At 37.0% G+C, this 14,750-nt stretch overlaps 1 protein-coding gene across 3 annotated transcripts in view; it reads right to left on the bottom strand.

Moving 5' to 3' along the window:
* RASIP1 (Ras interacting protein 1) overlaps nt 1-14,750 on the bottom strand; it is a 543,508-nt gene that overhangs the window by 447,348 nt on the left and 81,410 nt on the right. The gene's annotated exons all lie outside the window — the stretch shown is intronic.

Here is a 14,750-nt window from a genome sequence, read left to right as displayed (position 1 = left end):
AATAGGATAATACAGAGATTTGACCCGTGGAACTGCAAAACCACAGTTCTATTTTTCTGACCTACACCAGACTCTTTTAATCAGATATATTGGTGTCTGACCAGTCAGAGAGACACTATTACAGTTTTTTTAATGCAAAAAAATGCCAAAAATAGGATAATAAAGAGATTTGACCCGTGGAACTGCGAAACCACAGTTCTATTTTTCTGGCCTACACCAGACTCTTTTAAACAGATATATTGGTGTCTGACCAGACAGGGAGACACTATTACTGTTTTTCTTTACGGCAAAAAATGCCAAAAATAGGATAATACAGAGATTTGACCCGTGGAACTGCAAAACCACAGTTCTATTTTTCTGACCTACACCAGACTCTTTTAATCAGATATATTGGTGTCTGACCAGTCAGAGAGACACTATTACAGTTTTTTTTAATGCAAAAAAATGACAAAAATAGGATAATACAGAGATTTGACCCGTGGAACTGCAAAACCACAGTTCTATTTTTCTGGCCTACACAAGACTCTTTTAAACAGATATATTGGTGTCTGACCAGTCAGGGAGACACTATTACTGTTTTTGTTATGGCAAAAAATGCCAAAAGCAGGATAATACAGAGATTTGAATGGTGGAACTGCAAAACCACAGTTCTATTTTCTGGCCTACACCAGACTCTTTTAAACATATATATTTGTGTCTGACCAGTCAGGGAGACACTATCACAGTTTTTTTTTATGGCAAAAAAATGCCAAAAACAGGATAAAACAGAGATTTGACCCGTGGAACTGCAAAACCACAGTTATAGTAATGTGGCGTATACCAGACTCTTTCAAACAGATATCTTGGTGTCTGACCAGTCAGGGAGACACTATTATTGTTTTTTTTTATGGAAAAAATGCCAAAAGCAGGATAATACAGAGATTTGACCTGTGGAACTGCAAAACCACAGTTATAGTTATGTGGCGTACACCAGAATATTTTAAACAGATATATTGGTGTCTGACCAGTCAGGGAGACACTACTACTGTTTTTTTTTATGGCAAAAACTGCCAAAAGCAGGATAATACAGAGATTTGACCCGTGGAACTACAAAACCACAGTTCTTTTTTTCTGACATACACCAGACTCTTTTAAACAGATATATTGGTGTCTGACCAGTCAGGGAGACACTATTACAGTTTTTTTATGGCAAAAAATGCCAAAATAAGGATAATACAGAGATTTGACCTGTGGAACTGCAAAACCACAGTTATAGTTATGTGGCGCACACCAGAATATTTTAAACAGATATATTGGTGTCTGACCAGTCAGGGAGTCACTACTACTGTTTTTTTTTATGGCAAAAACTGCCAAAAGCAGGATAATACAGAGATTTGACCCGTGGAACTACAAAACCACAGTTCTTTTTTTCTGACATACACCAGACTCTTTTAAACAGATATATTGGTGTCTGACAAGTCAGGGAGATACTATTACTGTTTTTTTACGGCAAAAAATGCCAAAAACAGGATAATACAGAGATTTGACCCGTGGAACTGCAAAACCACAGTTAGAGTTATGTGGCGTACACCAGAATCATTTAAACAGATATATTGGTGTCTGACCAGTCAGGGAGACACTACTACCATTTTTTTTTACGGGAAAAAACTGCCAAAAGCAGGATAATACAGAGATTTGAACCGTGGAACTGCAAAACCACTGTTCTTTTTTTCTAACCTACACCAGACTCTTTTAAACAGATATATTGGTGTCTGACCAGTCAGGGAGACACTATTACAGGTTTTTTTTTACGGCAAAAAATGCCAAAAACAGGATAATACAGAGATTTGACCAGTGGAACTGCAAAACCACAGTTCTATTTTTCTTGCCTACACCAGATTCTTTTAAACAGATATATTGGTGTCTGACCAGTCAGGGAGACACTATTACTGTTTTTTTTACGGCAAAAAATGCCAAAAGCAGGATAATACAGAGATTTGACCCGTGGAACTGCAAAACCACAGTTCTATTTTTCTGACCTACACCAGACTCTTTTAAACAGATATATTGGTGTCTGACCAGTCAGGGAGACATTATTACTGTTTTTCTTTACGGTAAAAAATGCCAAAAATAGGATAATACAGAGATTTGACCCGTGGAACTGCGAAACCACAGTTCTATTTTTCTGACCTACACCAGACTCTTTTAATCAGATATATTGGTGTCTGACCAGTCAGAGAGACACTATTACAGTTTTTTTTAATGCAAAAAAATGCCAAAAATTGGATAATACAGAGATTTGACCCGTGGAACTGAAAAACCACAGTTCTATTTTTCTGGCCTACACAAGACTCTTTTAAACAGATAGATTGGTGTCTGACCAATCAGGGAGACACTATTACAGTTTTTTTTTGTGGCAAAAAATGCCAAAAGCAGGATAATACAGAGATTTGAATTGTGGAACTGCAAAACCACAGTTCTATTTTCTGGCCTACACCAGACTCTTTTAAACATATATATTTGTGTCTGACCAGTCAGGGAGACACTATTACAGTTTTTTTTTATGGCAAAAAAATGCCAAAAACAGGATAAAACAGAGATTTGACCCGTGGAACTGCAAAACCACAGTTATAGTAATGTGGCGTATACCAGACTCTTTCAAACAGATATCTTGGTGTCTGACCAGTCAGGGAGACACTATTACTGTTTTTTTTTATGGAAAAAATGCCAAAAGCAGGATAATACAGAGATTTGACCTGTGGAACTGCAAAACCACAGTTATAGTTATGTGGCGTACACCAGAATATTTTAAACAGATATATTGGTGTCTGACCAGTCAGGGAGACACTACTACTGTTTTTTTTATGGCAAAAACTGCCAAAAGCAGGATAATACAGAGATTTGACCCATGGAACTACAAAACCACAGTTCTTTTTTTCTGACATACACCAGACTCTTTTAAACAGATATATTGGTGTCTGACCAGTCAGGGAGACACTATTACAGTTTTTTTATGGCAAAAAATGCCAAAATAAGGATAATACAGAGATTTGACCGGTGGAACTGCAAAACCACAGTTCTATTTTTCTGGCCTACACAAGACTCTTTTAAACAGATATATTGGTGTCTGACCAGTCAGGGAGACACTATTACAGATTTTTTTTACGGCAAAAAATGACAAAAACAGGATAATTCAGAGATTTGACCCATGAAATTGCAAAGCCACAGTTCTATTTTTCCGGCCTACATCAGACTCTATTAAACAGATATATTGGTGTCTGAACAGTCAGGGAGACACTATTACTGTTTTTCTTCACGGCAAAAAATGACAAAAATAGGATAATACAGAGATTTGTCCCGTGGAGCTGCAAAACCACAGTTCTATTTTTCTGACCCACACCAGACTCTTTTAGTCAGATATATTGGTGTCTGACCAGTCAGAGAGACACTATTACAGTTTTTTTAATGCAAAAAAATGCCAAAAATAGGATAATAAAGAGATTTGACCCGTGGAACTGCAAAACCACAGTTCTATTTTTCTGGCCTACACAAGACTCTTTTAATCAGATATATTGGTGTCTGACCAGTCAGAGAGACACTATTACAGGTTTTTTTAATGCAAAAAAATGACAAAAATAGGATAATACAGAGATTTGACCCGTGGAACTGCAAAACCACAGTTCTATTTTTCTGGCCTACACAAGACTCTTTTAAACAGATATATTGGTGTCTGACCAGTCAGGGAGACACTATTACAGTTTTTGTTATGGCAAAAAATGCCAAAAGCAGGATAATACAGAGATTTGAATGGTGGAACTGCAAAACCACAGTTCTATTTTCTGGCCTACACCAGACTTTTTTAAACATATATATTTGTGTCTGACCAGTCAGGGAGACACTATCACAGTTTTTTTTTATGGCAAAAAAATGCCAAAAACAGGATAAAACAGAGATTTGACCCGTGGAACTGCAAAACCACAGTTATAGTAATGTGGCGTATACCAGACTCTTTCAAACAGATATCTTGGTGTCTGACCAGTCAGGGAGACACTACTACTGTTTTTTTTTATGGCAAAAACTGCCAAAAGCAGGATAATACAGAGATTTGACCCGTGGAACTACAAAACCACAGTTCTTTTTTTCTGACATACAACAGACTCTTTTAAACAGATATATTGGTGTCTGACCAGTCAGGGAGACACTATTACAGTTTTTTTATGGCAAAAAATGCCAAAATAAGGATAATACAGAGATTTGACCTGTGGAACTGCAAAACCACAGTTATAGTTATGTGGCGTACACCAGAATATTTTAAACAGATATATTGGTGTCTGACCAGTCAGGGAGACACTACTACTGTTTTTTTTTATGGCAAAAACTGCCAAAAGCAGGATAATACAGAGATTTGACCCGTGGAACTACAAAACCACAGTTCTTTTTTTCTGACATACACCAGACTCTTTTAAACAGATATATTGGTGTCTGACAAGTCAGGGAGACACTATTACTGTTTTTTTACGGCAAAAAATGCCAAAAACAGGATAATACAGAGATTTGACCCGTGGAACTGCAAAACCACAGTTAGAGTTATGTGGCGTACACCAGAATCATTTAAACAGATATATTGGTGTCTGACCAGTCAGGGAGACACTACTACCGTTTTTTTTTACGGGAAAAAACTGCCCAAAGCAGGATAATACAGAGATTTGAACCGTGGAACTGCAAAACCACTGTTCTTTTTTTCTAACCTACACCAGACTCTTTTAAACAGATATATTGGTGTCTGACCAGTCAGGGAGACACTATTACTGATTTTTTTTATGGCAAAAAATGCCAAAAGCAGGATAATACAGAGATTTGACCGGTGAAACTGCAAAACCACAGTTCTATTTTTATGGCCTGCACAAGACTCTTTTAAACAGATATATTGGTGTCTGACCAGTCAGGGAGACACTATTACAGATTTTTTTTACGGCAAAAAATGCCAAAAACAGGATGATTCAGAGATTTGACCCGTGGAACTGCAAAACCACAGTTTTATTTTTCTGGCCTACATCAGACTCTTTTAAACAGATATATTGGTGTCTGAACAGTCAGGGAGACACTATTACTGTTTTTTTAATGGCAAAAAAATGCCAAAAGCAGGATAATACAGAGATTTGACCTGTGGAACTGCAAAACTACAGTTATAGTTATATGGCGTACACCAGACTCTTTTAAACAGATACATTGGTGTCTGACCAGTCAGGGAAACACTATTACTGTTTTTTTTATGGCAAAAAATGTCAAAAGCAGGATAATACAGAGATTTGACCGGTGGAACTGCAAAACCACAGTTATAGTTATGTGGCCTACACCAGAATCTTTTAAACAGATATATTGGGGTCTGACCAGTCAGGAAGACACTATTACAGATTTTTTTTACGACAAAAAATGCCAAAAACAGGATAATTCAGAGATTTGACCCGTGGAACTGCAAAACCACAGTTCTATTTTTCTGGCCTACACCAGACTCTTTTAAACAGATATATTGGTGTCTGACCAGTCAGGGAGACATTATTACTCTTTTTCTTTACGGCAAAAAATGCCAAAAATAGGATAATACAGAGATTTGACCCGTGGAACTGCAAAACCACAGTTCTATTTTTCTGACCTACACCAGACTCTTTTAATCAGATATATTGGTGTCTGACCAGTCAGAGAGACACTATTACAGTTTTTTTTAATGCAAAAAAATGCCAAAAATTGGATAATACAGAGATTTGACCCGTGGAACTGAAAAACCACAGTTCTATTTTTCTGGCCTACACAAGACTCTTTTAAACAGATAGATTGGTGTCTGACCAATCAGGGAGACACTATTACAGTTTTTTTTGTGGCAAAAAATGCCAAAAGCAGGATAATACAGAGATTTGAATGGTGGAACTGCAAAACCACAGTTCTATTTTCTGGCCTACACCAGACTCTTTTAAACATATATATTTGTGTCTGACCAGTCAGGGAGACACTATTACAGTTTTTTTTTATGGCAAAAAAATGCCAAAAACAGGATAAAACAGAGATTTGACCCGTGGAACTGCAAAACCACAGTTATAGTAATGTGGCGTATACCAGACTCTTTCAAACAGATATCTTGGTGTCTGACCAGTCAGGGAGACACTATTACTGTTTTTTTTTATGGAAAAAATGCCAAAAGCAGGATAATACAGAGATTTGACCTGTGGAACTGCAAAACCACAGTTATAGTTATGTGGCGTACACCAGAATATTTTAAACAGATATATTGGTGTCTGACCAGTCAGGGAGACACTACTACTGTTTTTTTTATGGCAAAAACTGCCAAAAGCAGGATTATACAGAGATTTGACCCGTGGAACTACAAAACCACAGTTCTTTTTTTCTGACATACACCAGACTCTTTTAAACAGATATATTGGTGTCTGACCAGTCAGGGAGACACTATTACAGTTTTTTTATGGCAAAAAATGCCAAAATAAGGATAATACAGAGATTTGACCGGTGGAACTGCAAAACCACAGTTCTATTTTTCTGGCCTACACAAGACTCTTTTAAACAGATATATTGGTGTCTGACCAGTCAGGGAGACACTATTACAGATTTTTTTTACGGCAAAAAATGACAAAAACAGGATAATTCAGAGATTTGACCCATGAAATTGCAAAGCCACAGTTCTATTTTTCGGGCCTACATCAGACTCTATTAAACAGATATATTGGTGTCTGAACAGTCAGGGAGACACTATTACTGTTTTTCTTCACGGCAAAAAATGACAAAAATAGGATAATACAGAGATTTGACCCGTGGAACTGCAAAACCACAGTTCTATTTTTCTGACCTACACCAGACTCTTTTAGTCAGATATATTGGTGTCTGACCAGTCAGAGAGACACTATTACAGTTTTTTTAATGCAAAAAATGCCAAAAATAGGATAATAAAGAGATTTGACCCGTGGAACTGCGAAACCACAGTTCTATTTTTCTGGCCTACACCAGACTCTTTTAAACAGATATATTGGTGTCTGACCAGACAGGGAGACACTATTACTGTTTTTCTTTACGGCAAAAAATGCCAAAAATAGGATAATACAGAGATTTGACCCGTGGAACTGCAAAACCACAGTTCTATTTTTCTGGCCTACACAAGACTCTTTTAATCAGATATATTGGTGTCTGACCAGTCAGAGAGACACTATTACAGGTTTTTTTAATGCAAAAAAATGACAAAAATAGGATAATACAGAGATTTGACCCGTGGAACTGCAAAACCACAGTTCTATTTTTCTGGCCTACACAAGACTCTTTTAAACAGATATATTGGTGTCTGACCAGTCAGGGAGACACTATTACAGTTTTTTTTATGGCAAAAAATGCCAAAAGCAGGATAATACAGAGATTTGAATGGTGGAACTGCAAAACCACAGTTCTATTTTCTGGCCTACACCAGACTTTTTTAAACATATATATTTGTGTCTGACCAGTCAGGGAGACACTATCACAGTTTTTTTTTATGGCAAAAAAATGCCAAAAACAGGATAAAACAGAGATTTGACCCGTGGAACTGCAAAACCACAGTTATAGTAATGTGGCGTATACCAGACTCTTTCAAACAGATATCTTGGTGTCTGACCAGTCAGGGAGACACTACTACTGTTTTTTTTTATGGCAAAAACTGCCAAAAGCAGGATAATACAGAGATTTGACTCGTGGAACTACAAAACCACAGTTCTTTTTTTCTGACATACAACAGACTCTTTTAAACAGATATATTGGTGTCTGACCAGTCAGGGAGACACTATTACAGTTTTTTTATGGCAAAAAATGCCAAAATAAGGATAATGCAGAGATTTGACCTGTGGAACTGCAAAACCACAGTTATAGTTATGTGGCGTACACCAGAATATTTTAAACAGATATATTGGTGTCTGACCAGTCAGGGAGACACTACTACTGTTTTTTTTTATGGCAAAAACTGCCAAAAGCAGGATAATACAGAGATTTGACCCGTGGAACTACAAAACCACAGTTCTTTTTTTCTGACATACACCAGACTCTTTTAAACAGATATATTGGTGTCTGACAAGTCAGGGAGACACTATTACTGTTTTTTTACGGCAAAAAATGCCAAAAACAGGATAATACAGAGATTTGACCCGTGGAACTGCAAAACCACAGTTAGAGTTATGTGGCGTACACCAGAATCATTTAAACAGATATATTGGTGTCTGACCAGTCAGGGAGACACTACTACCGTTTTTTTTTACGGGAAAAAACTGCCAAAAGCAGGATAATACAGAGATTTGAACCGTGGAACTGCAAAACCACTGTTCTTTTTTTCTAACCTACACCAGACTCTTTTAAACAGATATATTGGTGTCTGACCAGTCAGGGAGACACTATTACTGATTTTTTTTATGGCAAAAAATGCCAAAAGCAGGATAATACAGAGATTTGACCGGTGAAACTGCAAAACCACAGTTCTATTTTTATGGCCTGCACAAGACTCTTTTAAACAGATATATTGGTGTCTGACCAGTCAGGGAGACACTATTACAGATTTTTTTTACGGCAAAAAATGCCAAAAACAGGATGATTCAGAGATTTGACCCGTGGAACTGCAAAACCACAGTTCTATTTTTCTGGCCTACATCAGACTCTTTTAAACAGATATATTGGTGTCTGAACAGTCAGGGAGACACTATTACTGTTTTTTTAATGGCAAAAAAATGCCAAAAGCAGGATAATACAGAGATTTGACCTGTGGAACTGCAAAACTACAGTTATAGTTATATGGCGTACACCAGCCTCTTTTAAACAGATACATTGGTGTCTGACCAGTCAGGGAAACACTATTACTGTTTTTTTTATGGCAAAAAATGTCAAAAGCAGGATAATACAGAGATTTGACCGGTGGAACTGCAAAACCACAGTTATAGTTATGTGGCCTACACCAGAATCTTTTAAACAGATATATTGGGGTCTGACCAGTCAGGAAGACACTATTACAGATTTTTTTTACGACAAAAAATGCCAAAAACAGGATAATTCAGAGATTTGACCCGTGGAACTGCAAAACCACAGTTCTATTTTTCTGGCCTACACCAGACTCTTTTAAACAGATATATTGGTGTCTGACCAGTCAGGGAGACATTATTACTCTTTTTCTTTACGGCAAAAAATACCAAAAATAGGATAATACAGAGATTTGACCCGTGGAACTGCAAAACCACAGTTCTATTTTTCTGACCTACACCAGACTCTTTTAATCAGATATATTGGTGTCTGACCAGTCAGAGAGACACTATTACAGTTTTTTTTAATGCAAAAAAATGCCAAAAATAGGATAATACAGAGATTTGACCTGTGGAACTGCAAAACCACAGTTCTATTTTTCTGGCCTACACAAGACTCTTTTAAACAGATAGATTGGTGTCTGACCAGTCAGGGAGACACTATTACAGTTTTTTTATGGCAAAAAATGCCAAAAGCAGGATAATACAGAGATTTGAATGGTGGAACTGCAAAACCACAGTTCTATTTTCTGGCCTACACCAGACTCTTTTAAACATATATATTTGTGTCTGACCAGTCAGGGAGACACTATTACAGTTTTTTTTTATGGCAAAAAAATGCCAAAAACAGGATAAAACAGAGATTTGACCCGTGGAACTGCAAAACCACAGTTATAGTAATGTGGCGTATACCAGACTCTTTCAAACAGATATCTTGGTGTCTGACCAGTCAGGGAGACACTATTACTGTTTTTTTTATGGAAAAAATGCCAAAAGCAGGATAATACAGAGATTTGACCAGTGGAACTGCAAAACCACAGTTATAGTTATGTGGCGTACACCAGAATATTTTAAACAGATATATTGGTGTCTGACCAGTCAGGGAGACATTACTACTGTTTTTTTTTATTCCAAAAACTGCCAAAAGCAGGATAATACAGAGATTTGACCCGTGGAACTACAAAACCACAGTTCTTTTTTTCTGACATACACCAGACTCTTTTAAACAGATATATTGGTGTCTGACCAGTCAGGGAGACACTATTACAGTTTTTTTATGGCAAAAAATGCCAAAATAAGGATAATACAGAGATTTGACCTGTGGAACTGCAAAACCACAGTTATAGTTATGTGGCGTACACCAGAATATTTTAAACAGATATATTGGTGTCTGACCAGTCAGGGAGACACTACTACTGTTTTTTTTATGGCAAAAACTGCCAAAAGCAGGATAATACAGAGATTTGACCCGTGGAACTACAAAACCACAGTTCTTTTTTTCTGACATACACCAGACTCTTTTAAACAGATATATTGGTGTCTGGCAAGTCAGGGAGACACTATTACTGTTTTTTTACTGCAAAAAATGCATAAAACAGGATAATACAGAGATTTGACCCGTGGAACTGCAAAACCACAGTTAGAGTTATGTGGCGTACACCAGAATCATTTAAACAGATAAATTGGTGTCTGACCAGTCAGGGAGACACTACTACCGTTTTTTTTTACGGGAAAAAACTGCCAAAAGCAGGATAATACAGAGATTTGAACCGTGGAACTGCAAAACCACTGTTCTTTTTTTCTAACCTACACCAGACTCTTTTAAACAGATATATTGGTGTCTGACCAGTCAGGGAGACACTTTTACAGGTTTTTTTTACGGCAAAAAATGCCAAAAACAGGATAATACAGAGATTTGACCAGTGGAACTGCAAAACCACAGTTATAGTCATGTGGCAAACACCAGAATTATTTAAACAGATATATTGGTGTCTGACCAGTCAGGGAGACACTATTACTGATTTTTTTTATGGCAAAAAATGCCAAAAGCAGGATAATACAGAGATTTGACCGGTGGAACTGCAAAACCACAGTTCTATTTTTATGGCCTGCACAAGACTCTTTTATACAGATATATTGGTGTCTGACCAGTCAGGGAGACACTATTACAGATTTTTTTTACGGCAAAAAATGCCAAAAACAGGATGATTCAGAGATTTGACCCGTGGAACTGCAAAACCACAGTTCTATTTTTCTGGCCTACATCAGACTCTTTTAAACAGATATATTGGTGTCTGAACAGTCAGGGAGACACTATTACTGTTTTTTTATGGCAAAAAAATGCCAAAAGCAGGATAATACAGAGATTTGACCTGTGGAACTGCAAAACTACAGTTATAGTTATATGGCGTACACCAGACTCTTTTAAACAGATACATTGGTGTCTGACCAGTCAGGGAAACACTGTTGCAGGTTTTTTTTACGGCAAAAAATGTCAAAAGCAGGAAAATACAGAGATTTGACCGGTGGTACTGCAAAACCACAGTTATAGTTATGTGGCCTACACCAGAATCTTTTAAACAGATATATTGGGGTCTGACCAGTCAGGAAGACACTATTACAGTTTTTTTTTCAACAAAAAATGCCAAAAACAGGATAATTCAGAGATTTGACCCGTGGAACTGCAAAACAACAGTTCTATTTTTCTGGCCTACACCAGACTCTTTTAAACAGATATATTGGTGTCTGACCAGTCAGGGAGACATTATTATTGTTTTTCTTTACTGCAAAAAATGCCAAAAATAGGATAATACAGAGATTTGACCCGTGGAACTGCAAAACCACAGTTCTATTTTTCTGACCTACACCAGACTCTTTTAATCAGATATATTGGTGTATGACCAGTCAGAGAGACACTATTACAGTTTTTTTTAATGCAAAAAAATGCCAAAAATAGGATAATACAGAGATTTGAACCGTGGAACTGCAAAACCACAGTTCTATTTTTCTGGCCTACACAAGACTCTTTTAAACAGATAGATTGGTGTCTGACCAGTCAGGGAGACACTATTACAGTTTTTTTTATGGCAAAAAATGCCAAAAGCAGGATAATACAGTGATTTGAATGGTGGAACTGCAAAACCACAGTTCTATTTTCTGGCCTACACCAGACTCTTTTAAACATATATATTTGTGTCTGACCAGTCAGGGAGACACTATTACAGTTTTTTTTTATGGCAAAAAAATGCCAAAAACATGATAAAACAGAGATTTGACCCGTGGAACTGCAAAACCACAGTTATAGTAATGTGGCGTATACCAGACTCTTTCAAACAGATATCTTGGTGTCTGACCAGTCAGGGAGACACTATTACTGTTTTTTTTTATGGAAAAAATGCCAAAAGCAGGATAATACAGAGATTTGACCTGTGGAACTGCAAAACCACAGTTATAGTTATGTGGCGTACACCAGAATATTTTAAACAGATATATTGGTGTCTGACCTATCAGGGAGACACTACTACTGTTTTTTTTTATGGCAAAAACTGCCAAAAGCAGGATAATACAGAGATTTGACCCGTGGAACTACAAAACCACAGTTCTTTTTTTCTGACATACACCAGACTCTTTTAAACAGATATATTGGTGTCTGACCAGTCAGGGAGACACTATTACAGTTTTTTTATGGCAAAAAATGCCAAAATAAGGATAATACAGAGATTTGACCTGTGGAACTGCAAAATCACAGTTATAGTTATGTGGCGTACACCAGAATATTTTAAACAGATATATTGGTGTCTGACCAGTCAGGGAGACACTACTACTGTTTTTTTTTATGGCAAAAACTGCCAAAAGCAGGATAATACAGAGATTTGACCCGTGGAACTACAAAACCACAGTTCTTTTTTTCTGACATACACCAGACTCTTTTAAACAGATATATTGGTGTCTGACAAGTCAGGGAGACACTATTACTGTTTTTTTACGGCAAAAAATGCCAAAAACAGGATAATACAGAGATTTGACCCGTGGAACTGCAAAACCACAGTTAGAGTTATGTGGCGTACACCAGAATCATTTAAACAGATATATTGGTGTCTGACCAGTCAGGGAGACACTACTACCGTTTTTTTTTACGGGAAAAAACTGCCAAAAGCAGGATAATACAGAGATTTGAACCGTGGAACTGCAAAACCACTGTTCTTTTTTTCTAACCTACACCAGACTCTTTTAAACAGATATATTGGTGTCTGACCAGTCAGGGAGACACTATTACTGATTTTTTTTATGGCAAAAAATGCCAAAAGCAGGATAATACAGAGATTTGACCGGTGAAACTGCAAAACCACAGTTCTATTTTTATGGCCTGCACAAGACTCTTTTAAACAGATATATTGGTGTCTGACTAGTCAGGGAGACACTATTACAGATTTTTTTTACGGCAAAAAATGCCAAAAACAGGATGATTCAGAGATTTGACCCGTGGAACTGCAAAACCACAGTTCTATTTTTCTGGCCTACATCAGACTCTTTTAAACAGATATATTGGTGTCTGAACAGTCAGGGAGACACTATTACTGTTTTTTTAATGGCAAAAAAATGCCAAAAGCAGGATAATACAGAGATTTGACCTGTGGAACTGCAAAACTACAGTTATAGTTATATGGCGTACACCAGACTCTTTTAAACAGATACATTGGTGTCTGACCAGTCAGGGAAACACTATTACTGTTTTTTTTATGGCAAAAAATGTCAAAAGCAGGATAATACAGAGATTTGACCGGTGGAACTGCAAAACCACAGTTATAGTTATGTGGCCTACACCAGAATCTTTTAAACAGATATATTTGGGTCTGACCAGTCAGGAAGACACTATTACAGATTTTTTTTACGACAAAAAATGCCAAAAACAGGATAATTCAGAGATTTGACCCGTGGAACTGCAAAACCACAGTTCTATTTTTCTGGCCTACACCAGACTCTTTTAAACAGATATATTGGTGTCTGACCAGTCAGGGAGACATTATTACTCTTTTTCTTTACGGAAAAAAATGCCAAAAATAGGATAATACAGAGATTTGACCCGTGGAACTGCAAAACCACAGTTCTATTTTTCTGACCTACACCAGACTCTTTTAATCAGATATATTGGTGTCTGACCAGTCAGAGAGACACTATTACAGTTTTTTTTAATGCAAAAAAATGCCAAAAATAGGATAATACAGAGATTTGAATGGTGGAACTGCAAAACCACAGTTCTATTTTCTGGCCTACACCAGACTCTTTTAAACATATATATTTGTGTCTGACCAGTCAGGGAGACACTATTACAGTTTTTTTTTATGGCAAAAAAATGCCAAAAACAGGATAAAACAGAGATTTGACCCGTGGAACTGCAAAACCACAGTTATAGTAATGTGGCGTATACCAGACTCTTTCAAACAGATATCTTGGTGTCTGACCAGTCAGGGAGACACTATTACTGTTTTTTTTTATGGAAAAAATGCCAAAAGCAGGATAATACAGAGATTTGACCTGTGGAACTGCAAAACCACAGTTATAGTTATGTGGCGTACACCAGAATATTTTAAACAGATATATTGGTGTCTGACCAGTCAGGGAGACATTACTACTGTTTTTTTTTATGGCAAAAACTGCCAAAAGCAGGATAATACAGAGATTTGACCCGTGGAACTACAAAACCACAGTTCTTTTTTTCTGACATACACCAGACTCTTTTAAACAGATATATTGGTGTCTGACCAGTCAGGGAGACACTATTACAGTTTTTTTATGGCAAAAAATGCCAAAATAAGGATAATACAGAGATTTGACCTGTGGAACTGCAAAACCACAGTTATAGTTATGTGGCGTACACCAGAATATTTTAAACAGATATATTGGTGTCTGACCAGTCAGGGAGACACTACTACTGTTTTTTTTTATGGCAAAAACTGCCAA

Source organism: Phyllobates terribilis, unplaced genomic scaffold (assembly GCF_046119375.1).
Source record: "Phyllobates terribilis strain yellow unplaced genomic scaffold, ASM4611937v1 Scaffold_12__6_contigs__length_324123572, whole genome shotgun sequence".
NCBI lineage: Eukaryota > Metazoa > Chordata > Amphibia > Anura > Dendrobatidae > Phyllobates > Phyllobates terribilis.
The sequence above is the reverse complement of the archived record's forward strand: the minus strand, read 5'-3'. Positions and strand labels throughout refer to the sequence as shown.